At 45.5% G+C, this 16,219-nt stretch overlaps 1 protein-coding gene across 4 annotated transcripts in view; it reads right to left on the bottom strand.

Moving 5' to 3' along the window:
* The window catches only part of Ankrd6 (ankyrin repeat domain 6), a 136,759-nt gene extending 124,511 nt beyond the window's left edge, over nt 1-12,248 (bottom strand). For 2 of the 4 annotated variants that reach the window (XM_076924028.1, XM_076924027.1), the window contains exon 1: nt 12,111-12,234. The gene's annotated coding sequence lies outside the window, so the exon portion shown is untranslated. Of the gene's footprint in view, nt 1-12,077 lie in introns of all 4 variants that reach the window. The other 2 variants (XM_076924023.1, XM_076924024.1) reach the window with 2 other exon arrangements.
* Nucleotides 12,249-16,219: the final 3,971 nt, after the last annotated feature.

Below are 16,219 nucleotides of genomic sequence, written 5' to 3'. Positions count from 1 at the left end.
TTAGGAAGGGGAAGGGTGGAGAGAAAGAAAGGAAGGAAGGAGGGAGGGAGTGAAGGAGGGAAGGAGGGAAGGAAGGAAGGAAGGAAGGAAGGAAAGAAAGAAAGAAAGAAAGAAAGAAGAAAGGAAGGAAGGAAGGAAATGGGTGTGAGAAAATGGGGAGTGTTTCAAGGTAAACTGTCCCCTCAAAATACATGTACAAACTCTGACCCCAGTACTGCAGAGTGTGACCGTCCATTGGAGACAAGCTTATAAAGTGCTAATGAAGTTAAAATGAGGCCTTGAAGGAGAGCCTCTTCCACTCTGACTGGTGACATTGGGGAGCACAGACACAAGGTATGCAGGGAAGGCCATGCCAGTGTAGATGAGAGGATAGCCATCTTCCAGGGAAGGAGAGGTCCCAGAGGAAACCAGTCCTGCTGACACCTCAAGCTCAGATCTGTACCTGCACTGTGAGAAAGGAAGTCCCTGCTAGTTCAGCCTCCTGCTCTGTGACCAGCAAATTAATATGGACAATGTCTTAATTAGGCTTATAGTCTGTGATAAACACCATGACCAAAAGCAACTTAGGGAGAAAATGGCTTATTTCAGCTTACTATTTATCATGAAGGCAAGACAGAGCTGAAACCTAGGGGCAGCTGCTGCTGCAGAGGCCACAGAGGGGTGCTGCTTACTTAGCTTGCTCATCAGGGCTTGCTCAGACTGTTTTCTTACAGAACCCAGGACCACCAATGGTGAGCTAGATCTTCCCACAATGGACACTAATCAAGAAAATACCACATAGACTTGCCTATGGGCCAACATAATGGAAGCATTTTCTCAAATGATGCTTCCTGTTCCCAGGTTATCCTGGCTTGTGTCAAGTTAAATAAATAAATAAGTAAATATCATCTGGACAAACAGTAAGCTCGTGGATTAAAAATAATAAAATACATAGAAAATATAACAAAAACATTTAATAATACTAAACAATGCACACTTAGTAGGATTATAAAACACATAAGGAAATGATAACTAGAGGCTAGAATCATGCAGGCAAAGCTGATATATATGTACCAGTGATAGAGGACTTGCTTAGCATGCGTGAGGCCCTGACTTGAATCCCCAGCAATGGTACAATGGATCAGAGCTCACTCCTTGTCTTATTCTTGAGAAAGCTCTTCAGGCCACAGGTCACTCCTTAATCAATACACTCACACTGTGATCAGTGGTCAATTACAAGCCTCCTTTCAAAGCTCACTGTAACTGGTCACTCTTAATCGTCCTCCAGCTCACATGGTGGCCATGTTTGTGTAACTGAACAAGTAGCAAAGAGGAAGAAAGTGCAACTTTAATGTGAAAAGTGAATAAGGTTTATATAGTTATACAGGGAGATGCTGAGGGCTGCTGGGATTGCTCTGGCTAGAAGCACTGTTGCCAACTTCGAGTTTGATTCCGCAGGACCCACATGGTTGGAGAGAACTGTCCTCTGACACCTACCTGCTTGTTATGGCATACCAGATCACACCCAACACATAATGCAAACAAATATAAATACATACAGTTTTTAGAAGGAGGAGGAGAAGGAAGAGGAGGAAGAGGAAGAAGAGGAGGCAGAGGAGGAAAAAGAAAGACCTGGCTATGAAAATGAGGCTAGCATAAATGCTGGAAGATCCTACATGTTCACTCGGAACAGATAAACAAAGAGAATTTATCAGCATAAATGAGGAAAGCAATTGAGAGCTTTTAGATGTATTTTATTTAACTGTGCACATGTGTTTGTCACTCCAGCTCTGATATATTTTAACTGAAGAAATTACAAGGACTAGGGAGATGGCTCAGTGAGGAAAGAAAGTGCTTGCTACACAACTTTGAGGACCCAGTTCAGATCCCTAGAACTTATGGGTTGGGGGACTCTGGAAGACTAAGCCTTATCACCAAGCTCAGAGTTTGATTGAAGACCTTGTTTCAATGAATAGATTGGAAGATGAACAAGGAGGATTCCGACATCAACATTGGGCCTCCATATGCACATGCATACACCCAGTGGAAAGAAAAAAAGAAAAAGAAATTATAGCAAGCTGGGTGCTGTTGTGTACCCTGTGATCCCAGCACTCAAGAAGCATTAGCAAAACGATTGTCACAAGTTTGAGGCCAGCTTGATTTCTACTGTGAAACCCTGCCTCAAAACAAGAAAGAGACAAGGAGGCAGAGGGAAGAGTAATGACAGGAGAGGTAAGGAAGGGAGATGAAAGGGAAGACAGAAAGAAGGGAGGAAGAGAGGGAAGGAAGGGTAAGGGAGAGGCCCGAGAGGAGTGGAAGGGGTATAAAAGAAGGAGGGAGGGAAGGAGGGAAGGAGGGAGGGAGGAAAGGAGGGAGAGAAAGAGGGAGAGGGAGGACAACACAAGCTTCCCATTAGAGGGATTGTGGGAGCTACTTCCCAACCCTGAACACACACGGATGGAAATGTTGGAGGCCTGATGCAAACTTCAGGCGGACTGTGAAGACTCACTGGGGAATATCAAGGATGCTGCTGTGTCGAGTGCCCTGCTGAGAAAAAAGTAAAATTCTGTTTAAACCACTCTTTTCTTAAAAAGTTAAACAAGTCGGTCCTTAATGTTGGTAACATTTTAAATGGCTGTGTACTGAGTCTTTCTGCTTCTTCATTTCCACACAGTAAATAGATTTTTAAAGCTCCAACCTGAGAGCAAGAGCAGCTCTGCCCCTCCCCCCATGAGTGTTAATGCAGTTCCCTGGGAGTCCACACTATATAAAGTGTGGTGGGCTGGGGTGAGGGTCAGGGTCTGGGTGAGGACAGCCTGCAGCTCCCCGGGGAGGGAGAGGGTGAGCTGTTTGCAGACCAGAGTAGTTTGTTGAGCAAGAACAATGTCACTGTGACTCAGATCCAGGGGAGCAAGGGAGCAGTCAATGAGGCTCAGTCTCTACCATCAGGCCCAGTGATCAGAGGGGCAGTAGTTGGCAGAGGGCACAAAGGCTGCCCTCAGACGTGAAATCAGACCCATGCCCTGCTGGTGGCCAGCTCTGCTCTGCTCTCCTCTCCTCTCTTTAAAGTTAGCCAGGTTTTCATGAAACAGATTCCTGTAAAGGGCATCATTATTGTCTGTTTTCAAGAAAGGCAACTCAGTCAGGTCTGAATGTGGAGACCTGGGTTCTCAGATACATTACTAATGCTAACTACAAGGAGACCACTTTTCCTTGTGCTAATTACAAGGAGGGGGAGGAAACAGGCCAAGAGCAAATGCCTCCAAAAAAAAAAAAAAAAAAAAAAAAAAAAAAAAAAAAAAAAAAAAAAAAAAAGTCTACTTGCTTTTCAGTGGAGGAACTGGGCCTTGCAGAGAGCAGTCTGCCTCCCTACGCGAGCACAGCAATCCACTCTGCCCTAATTAATAGAGTCTGGCAGCTCTGTACAATGATGATCTCAGAGCAGCTTATAATCAATACTTGGGCTCTCTTCCTGGATCAGAACTACAGCACAACATTCTCCTCTCACAACCTCTGGGGTTGTTTTTTAAATATAAAGCCCATCAGGTACAATGTGGCTTTTGTTTGCTTAGATTTGGGGAGCAGTCTGAACACACCTCCATCAACACTAATCAGAAATACGCTCTGAAACTGGGATGCTGACTTCCACCCAATCCAGCTGGCTGGGAGATCCAGAACATACACTAAATGCTGCCTTGGATCTATTCCGTTACTCTTAGAGAAAATGCCCCGTCTTAACGTAATTCCAAAGGCTGGGTAGGAGGACGTGGTAGCAAGGAACACAGAGGTCTGCAGCAAAACTGGGCATGATTTTATGTTTTATTTTCAGACACACAAAAACATGGTCACTTTTAAGACAGCCAGTAAATTGTTAGTACAATATTCTTCACCAAAGGAAGAATAAACTTTGTCAATTTAGGATTTAAAAAAGACTGAGTCACACAGAAGATCTAGACAACAGGTTCTGTTGTGTCAAAAAAGTGAATATATAAATATTCTTTTTAAAGATACTATGCTTTGTTCCAAATGGCTTCTTCAGGGCACAGTCAGGGAGAGTAAAGAAATTCCAGTATTTAAGAGAGCAACTCTAACTGTGAAGAAGAGAAAGGACCTACAATTACCATTTGAATAACAATAGACAATAGCTAGCTATTAGAGAACATTCCAGAACGAAATTGCAAAGGTATTCCTATCTACCCAACAATGACAGGAATTTAAATTCTAGTAATTCTTATCATATATCAAATATTGTGGGGCAAAAGCAGCTCACGACTTTAAAAAAACAATAAGAAAGACAAGCCTTTGATAATCTACAGGCTCCTTTAGGTTCCTCTGAACAAGCATTGTGAAATCAATTCCCCTCTCTGTCTCCTAACAGGAAGTTAACTAGCTCTCAGGCCTTTACTGGATGTCACTGTTTATGGTATTTCAGTGTATAAAACATCAGCTTTTATCAGGGTTGGGTAAGATGCAAAATGCTGCCACTCAGCAGCGCCCCCGCTGTGGTTCTCTGTAGGGCAGGGGATGTTCTCCTGCTCAGCAGACACTCCTCCACTGAGCCGTATCCCCAGCCCGGCTCCAACTCTGAAACAGCTTTTGTACATCAGCAATCATGTGAAGTATTGAGTTGTGTGGTCCTTTGACTCTTTCTCTGAGTTATTCTCTCTTTGTGTGTATTTTTTTGTTTGGGTGTGTGTTTTAAGGTTTCTATTGCTGGGATGAAACATCACAACCAAAGCAACCTGGGGAAGACAACCCATACACAACCCTGGACCACCAGACTAGGGGTGACAGTGCCCACAATGACTTGAGTCTCCGGAATCAGTCAGGAAAATGCCCTACAGACATTGCTACAAGCCAATTCTATGGAAAAAAAATTTTTTTTCAATTAAGATTCCTTCCCAGATGCCCCTAGCTTGTGTCAAGGTGGCATAGAAACTACCCTGCACAGCGTGTTTCTTGGGTCCCACGTTTTTATTGGCACATTGTATAAAAACCCAACAGACACAAGGAGGGTTCCCATTGTCCATTACTGATCTTACAGTCCTTCCAGTTTTTGATCAGCACCCAGAAGGAAGCAGAAGGCCCTATGAACAAGCCACTCATCAGGCAGCTCATAACCCAGGGACTAACAGCATCACCAGTGTCAGTGGTGGCACATGCCTTTGATCCCAGCACTTGGAAGCAGAGACAGGCAGATCTCTGAGTTCAAGGCCAGCTTGGTCTACAGAGTGAGTTCCAGGACAGCCAGGGCTCCACAGAGAAACCCTGTCTCAAGTAAGACAAAAGCACAGCAAATGAATAAACAAGCATCCTCTACTTGTGAAGCACCCACTTACGTTCTTACACTCCAACTCTTCAACTTTCCCTTTGATTCTGACTTTTATCTTTAATTTCTTGAGACGGTTTCTCTCTAACGCTTGTGTGGCTGAGGATGATCATAAACTTCAGATGCTCAGACCCCTCCTTCCAGTGCTGAGTGTGAACCGTCGGGCCTGATTTTCAAAAGATCTGGATACCCTAGCCCATAGTACTAATTTTTCATGAACTTGCTCACTTTGAGCATCAAGAGACATTCTCTGAAGCTCCAACATTCTCTGAAGCCTCAGGACCAATTTTCCCATTGATTGAGGGAAGCAGCAGGTGTCTGTACAGGTGAGCTCAGGCGGTGAGTGATTTAACTTACAGGGTAAACCCCGCTGTTGTGCTCAGAATGCCACAAATGATGTCACTGGGTACTGCCCAAAGGTTCCAAGCTATGCCATCAAGTGGGTAAGATGACAGTGGTGCTGGAAGCAAGAAGCCAATCCAGACTGCTATAACAACTATGTTTAGGCCAATAAACAAATTTAAAAAAATAAAACAAGCAGGGAGGAGCTAGATTGGTTCAACAACTATCATTGCTGAACCTCTGATCCAGTGTGCCGCCTCCATCCCCACCCAGGGGCTTACCAGCTCCCAACAGCACCCAGCCCCAGATCTAGCATATCATTAATCCATTAAGTCAAGCAAGAAAAGCTCCCTGTCCTCCCAGACTTGTGGAAAACCAGAACATAATTTACCGTGTGCTTCCAGCCCTCTTTACTGGGAAAAGCATTTCATTTTAGTTTCTTATAAGTCTCAAGAGGAATCTATGTCGAAAAGCGGTGCTAAGCCTTTAGCCCTCCACCAAATTATGAGCCTAAATATTAAAATCCTTTCCCTTTGTGTCTCCCCCTCTCTGAAAACGAACTTAAGTCACCATTCTCTGCCACCCCAAGTTTCCTCCCGCATATCTATAAAATGTGCACGCTGGCCAGGTGTAATCTAGGGCTGTAATCCCAGGGCTTGGGAGGCAGAGGCAGGTGAATCTATCTCTATGTCTGAGCTCTCCGGTCTACGAAGTGAGTTCCAGGAAAGCCAGAGCTACAGAGAGACACTCTGTCTCAGGAGGAGGAGGAGGAGAAGGAGGAGGAGACGGAGGAAGAGGAGGAAGAAGAGGATGAAGAGGAGGAGAAGGAAGAGGAGGAAGAAGAGGAGGAGAAGGAGGAGGAGAACAAGGAGGAGGAGGAGGAGGAGGAAGAGGAGGAGAAGCAGCAGCAGCATGCAGTTAAGATTCAGTTTTTTTCTTATGTCCTTTGTCACAGAATTCCTAGCTGAGAGCTCAGAGAGGCAGGTGTAAAATTACTTTTTCTGCCCCTACACACATATGGGCACCATGAAATAGAACTCTTCTCCCCACGCATCTATACATGGACGTGGCTCCGTTGGTACAGTGCCTGTCTAAGCAGCCAGCCACTCTGGATGTTAAGGGTTGCAAGCCCATTGGTTAGGGAATATTCCACCTCACAACGGATTTCAATTTTTTAATTATTTCTTTGGTAGAACAGCAGGGCCCCAAGTACTAATGGGTAAATTAAGCAATGCTGTGCTTTGTGAACATCATTAAGACTTCTCTTTGGCTGACTGGGTACAAGGATCTTTCACATGTTCCACGTTTAACTATCAGATACTAGACAGAGCTAAGTGGGGCTTCCTGGAGCAAACTTACTGCATTCGATTAAGAAGGACCAAACTATATACCTTTAGTTTCCTGTAAAAAGCAAATAAGTAAAACTGATGACACATATATTTCGTGAGTACGTGACACATCCCATGCTAAAGCCTTTTTGTTCTGAGGTGAAACATGTCTCACACTACCTGCCTGCCAGCAGTCTGAAGCAGTTTAAACTGTGATGATAACATTTAAGAAGCCACTGAGACATGCAGACTCTTGTCCTGGGCTAATCTCCCTCCTCTCTCCTCCTTTCTTAGATGTACGATTCTCTATGGTCAGATGACTGAATAAAGCCAATACTCTTCGGTCACTAATAAGCACTTGAACTGAGGTGGTGTAATACCATTTTATTTGCTCAAAGAGCAATTATGATACGATTATGTCCTATATGAAGATGTCATCCACACCCACACTGTGAAAATCTGAAAGCAGTTACACTTAATTAACCAGTAAAAAGACTGGCTTATTCAGTATTTGGTATTTGCTGGTTTGTTTTTGAGATAGGGTCTTATCCATGGCCAATCCTCTCAATCCTCCTGCTTCAGCCTCCAAAGTGAAGTCTAGCCTGTATTTACAAAACACTCATCCATCAGCCTAGCTGCCCAGGCTGATACTCCTTGAATTCAGGGAGAGTGATGTAGCTGGCTCTGACCAAGTGTAGTAAGCCTCCACACTCCCATCTGCTTTGAACTTTCAGGCCACGAATTCAAGACAGTGCCATCACAAAGAAGGAAGCACCTTGACCCTTGACTGATCTGAAGAAGAATTGACCAGGGGAGCTACCCAGCCTGAAATAACCAACTTGCTTTTGTGTAAACCACCAACTTTACTGGATAAATATTCCCCTGGATGAAGCCACTGAGTTCCAGAACTGATTGTTACAATGCACAGCATGCGTGCCTGGGTGGAAGTGTTTACGTACAATTTATTTAAAAGGCTTCTACAGTGAAAGTGAATAGAGAAGAATCATATATGTGAGAAAACCCTGCAAGTTACAATTTTACCATTTTAGATAAGTAAAAAAGAAAGAAAAGAAAAAAAAAGGAAGAAGTCGCCTCTCAGCCTCAGGAACACTGTTTAGGTAAATTCTAGTTGGTGTTTCACATTCTATCTAACAATATGCAAATAAAATGCTCCCCTAACCACAGCATACTGAACAAAGCAGGATGCACTGTACAAATACTTTGAAACAAAGAATAAACCAAAGGCAGCCAAAGTATCCGTCATCACCACAAATTACTTAATTTCAGAGGCTAGCCCTCCAGCTCAGCGGCCAAGCACTTGCCTAGCTTATGGAGGCCCTAGATTCAGTCCCCAGCACAGAGGGTGGGGACTTTCATCTTTATACTGGAGACTGCTAGTAAATAACACTGACACTTGTCTTTCAACACAACTATGTTTTACATCTCTTCCCTGCCTAGGCTTAAGGATGGGGTGAGAGAGGCAGATGATGTCATCCCAGTTTCTCTGGCCACCCTACATTGTCCCTGAACTCAGTGCCCTGGTACAGTCTGGTATCATCAACTGAAATGTTTACTCTTATTAAATTTTATTTTAAAATACTACTAGGGGAAGAGTGGTATAATCATATTATAATTTCAAAATTAAAAAGAAACAACTTCTAACATACCATTGGATTCACAGAGTTCATACCTTCTCAGCTTGTTCTCCCTGCCTGCTAGAAACCAAAACCAAGTTTCTGTCCCTGTAAATCTGACTACTCCAGATGTGCTGCCTCCTAAGCAAAATCAGAGAGTCTGCACATCACTTCCAGGCTGGGGTATTATTCTGTACCCTTGGCTGGGTATTCTGCAGCTGTAATTCACAAGAGTGATCTATGCAGCACATTTGACAAGCTGAGTCCAACACAGTGTACTCAACATGTCATCCCCCAGGGTTGACCCCAGCTTAAGCACTGAATCCCAAACTTTAATCCCGGCAGAGGCAGTCGGATCTCTATGAGTTTGAGGCCAGCCTGGTTTACCAATCAAGTTCTAGGACAGCCAGATTACAAAGAGAAATCAGGGTGGGGGTTGGAGAATGGGAAACACGACATGGGACTCTGAATCTGTACCTATAATAGCATGGCTATCTACAATAGCATAGCTTCGCAAAGCTGGATTTCCAGAGCTGGCTTTGATAAAGTGCTATGGAAAAATTGCCGTGGACAGGAAATGAGAGGGGCAGTGTCCTGAGGAGACACAGGACAGGCACAGGCATCCTGCTAGTGACTGGCTACCTAAACATAACAGGCATGCTGATGCCACCATCTGTCATCCAGACACTTAGGGGCAGAGAGGAGGGAGGACTGCCGTGCATCCGAGGCCAGCATAGTTACACAGCAACACCCTGCCTTTGCGTAAATAAATACAGGGCTGGAAAGATGGCTCCGGGGCTATAGAACATTCTCTGCTCTTTCAAAGGAAGAGCGGCCATCTGCTCACAACTATCTGACTGCAGTCTCCTCTTCTGATCTCCATGGGCACCGCACACAAGTGGTACACAGATTTACACAAAGGCAAAAACACTCCCCCAAAAATTTTATTTTATTTGAAATAAAAATCTCAAAAATATTTTTAATTAAATGTAACTTTTACATGCATCATTTTTTCAAGAGTTATCTAAATACCCAGTTGTTTTCACCTACCTACTTCAACCAAAAAACACCATGACAAACTTCCTTACACAATAAAAACCCCAGGGCCTCTCCTTCAACAGAGACTTCAGGTCACTGAAGGAACTGTCTGGCAGAGGCAGGAGGATCTCTGTATGTTGGCTGCACACAGAGACCCTTTCTCATGGAAAAGAAAAACCTCACTGAAGAGAACTGTATTTATTCTGAAGAAATAATAGTGACACAGTAAAGAAAGAGAGTTGTGGGGCAGAGGCGTTTTGAAAGACCACTCAGTTTCAATCTTCAAAGCTCTAACAATGCTCACTTGAGAGCTGTATTTCTTTTAGAAACTTTTCCCCGAGACACAAGAACACAAATTACTGTTTTCCAAATTCCTCAGGACTCAAGCAAGCTTTTTAAATTAAAGCCTCTAAGTGAGCTGAAGACACAAGTTCTCCACACAGACTGAACACGCCCTGAGTTCACCACAGGTCTCCCGCTTAGATGGTAAACTTTCCGCGGTTTTCTGGTTTTCCGTTTTACTCTTGATATCCTGCTTTTAACTTGAGAATACTATAAATTGTTGTGGAAATTAGAATAAATGGTAAATTAAGACAACGGTCCAGAACAGTGATTTGATGGGAGTTGGGGGAGAGGGGGATGGTAACTGGTGGGCTCCTCAGCTGGGTGATGGGGTACTTGTGCCTACTAGTTATTCTTGTATTCCACGTTTCAGAGCAAGATTTCACAGAAGGCACCAGAATCTTCTCTGGGTGGAACAGAGGACTTTGGGAATTAGAAGTGTGCCATGTTGCTAAGCTGGGTTATAGCACGAGCTATTGGCTTTCATATGGAAGACAGGCTTTGGAAACACAGATGGGCTAAGGTTAACATTTGGTCCTACCAAAGTCAAACAAGGAGTTGCCAAACGAGGTTGGGTGTTTCGTTTTGAGGACAGAATTTTGCTGTGTATCCCATGTTAACCTCAAACTAATGACCCTGCCTCAGCCTCCAGAGGGCTGGAATTACAGGTATGTATCACCAGGCCTAGCATTTTTAATTTTTGTTTATTCTATTGATGTGCATTGGTGTTTTGCATGTATGTCTGAGAGGGTGTTGGGTCCACTGGAACTGGAATTGCAGACAGTTGTGAAGTTGTGAGCTACCACATGGGTGCTGAGAATTGGCCCTGGGTCCCCTAGAAGAGAAGCCAATGCTCTTAACTGCAGAGCCATCTCTCCAGTCCCCTAAGCCTAGCATTTTTATTGTGATGGTTTCAATTCTTTTTAAAAATCAACTTTGGTTAGACTTCTCAACACTGTACAACTGTTTTCTGGTCTTCAATTTTCCTTCATTTTTTTCTCTGCCTGCTCCTTCCCCCAAGTTTCGAGGGCAGAAATTCCTCCCATTTGTAATATGAATTCCTAGTTCATTTTTAGATATCTATTTATTTATGTTGTGTGTGTGGATGTGATGAATGTGATGTTGTGCCCATGAAGAAAGAGGCCAGAGGACACAACTTGTGAGAGTCAAGTCTACCTTGTCCCACCTTCCGACAAGGAAATTCAAATTGTCTGCTAGCAAGAGTCTTTGCCAAATGAGTCATCCTCTGGCCACTGTATTCTTAGTATAAAACAAAACTCACTCACCATATGCTAACACACAGTAGGGGTAACAAAGGAAGTTAATTATGCCAACTATTAGCACAAAAGCATTTTAAAGATGAGAATCCGTTACTCAGTATCAATCAGAACACGTGAGTCAACCTTGCACTTGGGTGTGATTGGTCTTTACCCAAGTTCTTTCCATTACATTTAATCTGTATCAACTTAATACACATGATTACCACCAGCCAAGAGCCTCACAGGAAGGATGCCTGGCATGGGATGCCATGATGCCAACTTCGAGGTTATGTATGACGCTTTCAGTTCACAGTTCTAAATATTAAGACTTAAAGATGTGGGTTTTCCAGTCACACACCTAACTGGTTGTTTCACAACTCAGTCTCATGCCATCAAAGTGGTAAACACACACACACACACACACACACACACACACACACGACCACCACGTGAATCCTCTCAGTGTACTTCGAAGAAAACATTCTTGGCCAGCTTTACAAAGTGCAACTCCTTTTGGATCAGCAATAATAATCCCCTTCTCTCCAACTCCCCAAATCCACAGGAAGCACCACACTTCAATGCCTAGGCAAATGAGAGAAGCCTGAGCTTGAAAGACGGCGCACAAGGAAGGCCCTGAGGCCCCGCGGGACCAGCAGCGCTCCGCACGACCGTGGAAACCGCCCTTGCCCCGGGCTGCGGAAGAGTTTGCAAGGCAAGAACTTCCCCACACGCGCGACACGTCGAGAGCGTCCAGAGCTAGAGGGAGCGCGGGCCCTGCCAGCGGAGTCCCCTCCCAGGGTCCCTATGAGCGCTCCCTGAGGATTACCAGCACTCGTAGGAGCCGGGGACTACCCAGTACCTTTCGCTCCCGCGCCGGCCGGCCGCTCCGCACGGAGCTCGCGGGCCGCTGCGCTCTCTGCCCGCAGCCGCTCGCCCCACGCTCGACCGCGCGTGGTCTGGATGCCTTAGGGCTCCGCCGCCCCGCCCCGCCCCGCCCCGCCCCGCCCCATAGGCCACGCCCATCCGGCCGTCCTCAGGACTACAGCGCCCCTCAGCGGCCGCTGGTCAGTGCACCACGGCCCTCCCAAACGGCACCAAACCACAGTGCGGGATGGCGCCAGCTGGGGTCTCACGCCTCTCGGGCCGCAGGAGGACCCGCTCTGAGGGCTGTTTCCTCAGCGGCATCAGGCACCAGGCGCGTCGAAGGGATGGACTGAGCGGGAAAACCCTCCAGCCCTCCACCGGTGGCCACCTGCAAGCCGACTGGTTGGAGCCGATGGAAACCGAGGCAGCTGCTGCAGAGGCTCGGGAATCCTCTCTCCCGCTGCGGCCCGGACCAGCAGGGGCATCAGTCCTCACCCGTGGGTTCCTAGCACACCTTACATACTGTTGTCCTGACTGGTTTTGTCTCTCTCTGCCACAGCTACTTTTTCAGTACCTAGAAGAGCTCCCTGGGCAGCATAAACTAGGAGGTTACACTCCAATAAATGTCTTCAATATCTGGCCAAATGTGAGCCCGCCTCAAAAAGAAGAGAAAAAGAGAAGAGAAGAGGGGAGGGGAGGGGAGGGGAGGGGAGGGGAGGGGAGGGGAGGGGAGGGGAGGGGAGGGGAGGGGAGGGGAGGGGAGGGGAGGGGAGGGGAGGGGAGGGGAGGGGAGGGGAGGGGAGGGGAGGGGAGGGGAGAGAAGGGGAGGGGAGGGGAGGGGAGGGGAGGGGAGAGAAGAAACTTACTGAGAGAATTAGGAGAATGGGAAGCCAAAGGTTACTTCAAAGAATGTGTTTATTTCAAATTCATAGCAGCCTCAATGACCAGGCTCAGATGATCCATGCCACTCCCAGCCTTATATGAACGTCATTCTATTCAAGAAAAATCTTCATGGGGCAGGCTGGGAGCTCAGTCGGTCAAGTACTTGCTGCTAAAGCACAAAGACTCAAATTCAAATCCCCAGCACCAATATACATATACATGCAAGCAAGAAAGTGAACACGCATAAATGCGCACATGCACGCACGCGCTCGAACACACACACACATGAATGGATGATATGACGAATGAATGACAGAACCTTTTGCTCACAGAGGTGGAGGGGTTACTAGGTGGAACTGTGAACATGAAGCTTCAATCTTACCTGGAGCTGGTGATAAGTTTATGGTGAAACGAATTTTTTTCATAACCTCTATGGGGGGCTGGTTTTCAAGGAAAGAGCAACACAGCCTCTCCTTTTCCTTAGAGTATCTGTTTCCTTTTGCCTCCTGAAAGCATCAGACAGGAGGCACTCCAAAACCTACTCCCTGCCCACCCAGAAGAGAGTTAGGCACTTGATCCTCTAAAACTGTTTGGGAATGTTTCCCGTTCCCCTCCGGATCTCAGCAGCTGTTTTATTTAGCAGAGTGTGAAAAACCCTTCTGGGTGAAATTTGTTTTCAGTCCCTGTCACTCCCAGCCTGAAACTGTTAGGAGAGGTGCCTGTCCTGTCCCTGCCCACTAAGAGCTCCAGGTTTCTCTGCAAACAGGTCTCGACTAAACTCCAGAGCTCCCGACATAAAGCATGTACACGTGACATTTCAAAGTGATTATTTCTCTTTTATCCACAGTGAGAAATCCTCTCCCCTCCCTAAGGATTAATATGTAGTTAACAGTTGATTGGGGGTTGGGGGGGGTTCTTCAGTGTTGTAGCCCCTTATGAAGGGGCCAGGCTTTTGTAACAACCTTAGTGAAATTCATTGGTTGGGTCATTAAAATTTTAAAAAGAAAAAGGAAAGAAATGAAAGAGTAGAAGGGGCTGGATGAAAAAAAAAAGGAGCAGCTCTGTGAAAGCAAATCAGACAAGGAAAAACAAAAAAACAAACAAACAAAAAAAACACACACACACACACACACACAAAAAGCCATCCTGCAAGACCTGTGAGTTCCCCTGGGAGCTGACTAGTCTGTAGTTGTACCCAGACTTTGATTAATGGGAATTCCAGGCAGTGGCTGAGCTGTCTTGGAGATCTTATCTCCAAGGAGCCACTGTTTAGAGCAGCCAATGAAAAGAAACTCCTAAATCTCCCTGGATTTGAGGAAGGCTCCCAGCCAGCAGCTCCATTCTTGCTCCTGCGGTTGGGGCAGCCACGGCCAGGCATCTCTAATCTCCCTCCCACCTCACCTTAGTTACTTTTCTGTTGCTGTGCTAAGACACTGTGACCAAGAAAATGTATAAATGAAAATGTTTGGTTAGGGCTTATAATTACAGACCATCCTGCAGGGAGCATGGCCGCAGGCAGGCATGATGTTACAGCAGTAGCTGACACACTCATCAGACAGAGAGACCTAGCTGGAAATGGTGTGCACTTTTGAAACCTCAAAGCTCACTCCCAATGACACCTCCTCCACAAGGCCACACCTCCTAATTCTTTCCAAACAGTCCCACCAACTAGGGACCACGTATTCAAATATGAGCTATGGGGGCCGTTCTCATTCAAACCTCTGCACATTCTCACTTCAGGCTTGTTGAAAAAGCTATCTACTTTGTGAATGATAAGGGTGATCCTGGTGCTTGGTGATCATGGAATCTGCTCTTGTTTACACCAACATTTATTTAACGGGTTGGCTGCACTAGTTGTTTTCACGTTAGTGTTGACTCAACCTTCAGCAGTGTTTTGGCCTCTATGCTTGCTTGCTACCACACAAACCAGCTTTTGTTTTTCTAAGAAACCTTCCATGGGTCCCTCTATAACCATGTTCTTCTAGTGTTCACCCTGAACTTTATACTCTCTTACAAATTCTATATGATTCTTTTTGACCTGTTTTTTTGTTTTGTTTTGTTTTTTGTTTTTGACCTTTTAACAAATGAATAGGCTGGAAAAAAAAACCAAACAAACAACAAAACAAAAAACAAACAAAAAAAACCCCAAATTTTTGTTTGTTTGGCTTTTCGAGACAGGGTTTCTCTGTGTAGCCCTGGCTGTCCTGGAACTCACTCTGTAGACCAGGCTGGCCTCGAACTCAGAAATCCACCTGCCTCTGCCTCCCAAGTGCTGGGATTAAAGGCGTGCGCCACCACTGCCCAGCAAGTGAATAGTTTTATGATACCTAACAACTTATTTTTTTTTTTCTTTTTTTTTCCTTTTGAGACAAGGCTTATGTAGCCCAGGCTGCTCAAGAATGACTCCGAATGTCTGATATACCCTCACCCCCTATTTCTCAAGTACTGGAATTACATGTGTGTACCACCACATCCTGTTTTATGCAGTGCTGGGGATTGACCTGGGAACTTAGACCATGCTCAGCAAGCCCTCAGCCCACTGAGCCACATCCCTGCCCTGTGACTTCTTTTTTTCATTCAGCATTGTGTTTCTGAGATTTCTTCCACTAGTACATATCTGTTACTTAGTATATTTGTGCTTGTGTTTGTGTGTGTGCATGTGAGTACAGCCTCTGTGTGTGTGTGTATGAGGGGGGGGGCAGGGGGAGAATATAAAGGGCAGAGGTTGATGTGAAGTATCTTTCATGAGTCTTTCACCAAACCTGGAACGTCCTCTTTGATCTAGACTAGCTGTGCCAAGGGACCCCAGAATCTATCAGTTTCTACCTGCCCACCTGTGGTGGTGTTCGAATATGGTTGGCCCATGGGAAGAACTATTAGGAAGTGTGTCCTTGTTGGAATAGATGTGGCCGTGCTAGAGGAAATGTGTCATTGTGTAGACGGGTTTTGAGATCTCCTAGTGCTCAAGTTCCACCCAGTGGGAAAGAGAGCCTCTTCCTGGTTGCCTGTAGATGACAGTCTCCTCCTGGCTGCCTTCTGATCAAGATGTAGAACTCTCAGCTCTTCCAGCACCATGTCTGACTGCAGACTGCCATGCTTTCCATCATGATAATTGACTGAACCAATGAAACTGTAAGCCAGCTCCAGTTAAATGTTGGCCTTGCTCATGATGTGTCTTCACAGCAATGAAACCATAACAAAGACCAGTGCTGGGGTTTTGGC

This window comes from Arvicanthis niloticus, chromosome 25, assembly GCF_011762505.2.
Source record: "Arvicanthis niloticus isolate mArvNil1 chromosome 25, mArvNil1.pat.X, whole genome shotgun sequence".
NCBI classification, from domain to species: Eukaryota; Metazoa; Chordata; class Mammalia; order Rodentia; family Muridae; genus Arvicanthis; species Arvicanthis niloticus.
The sequence above is the reverse complement of the archived record's forward strand: the minus strand, read 5'-3'. Positions and strand labels throughout refer to the sequence as shown.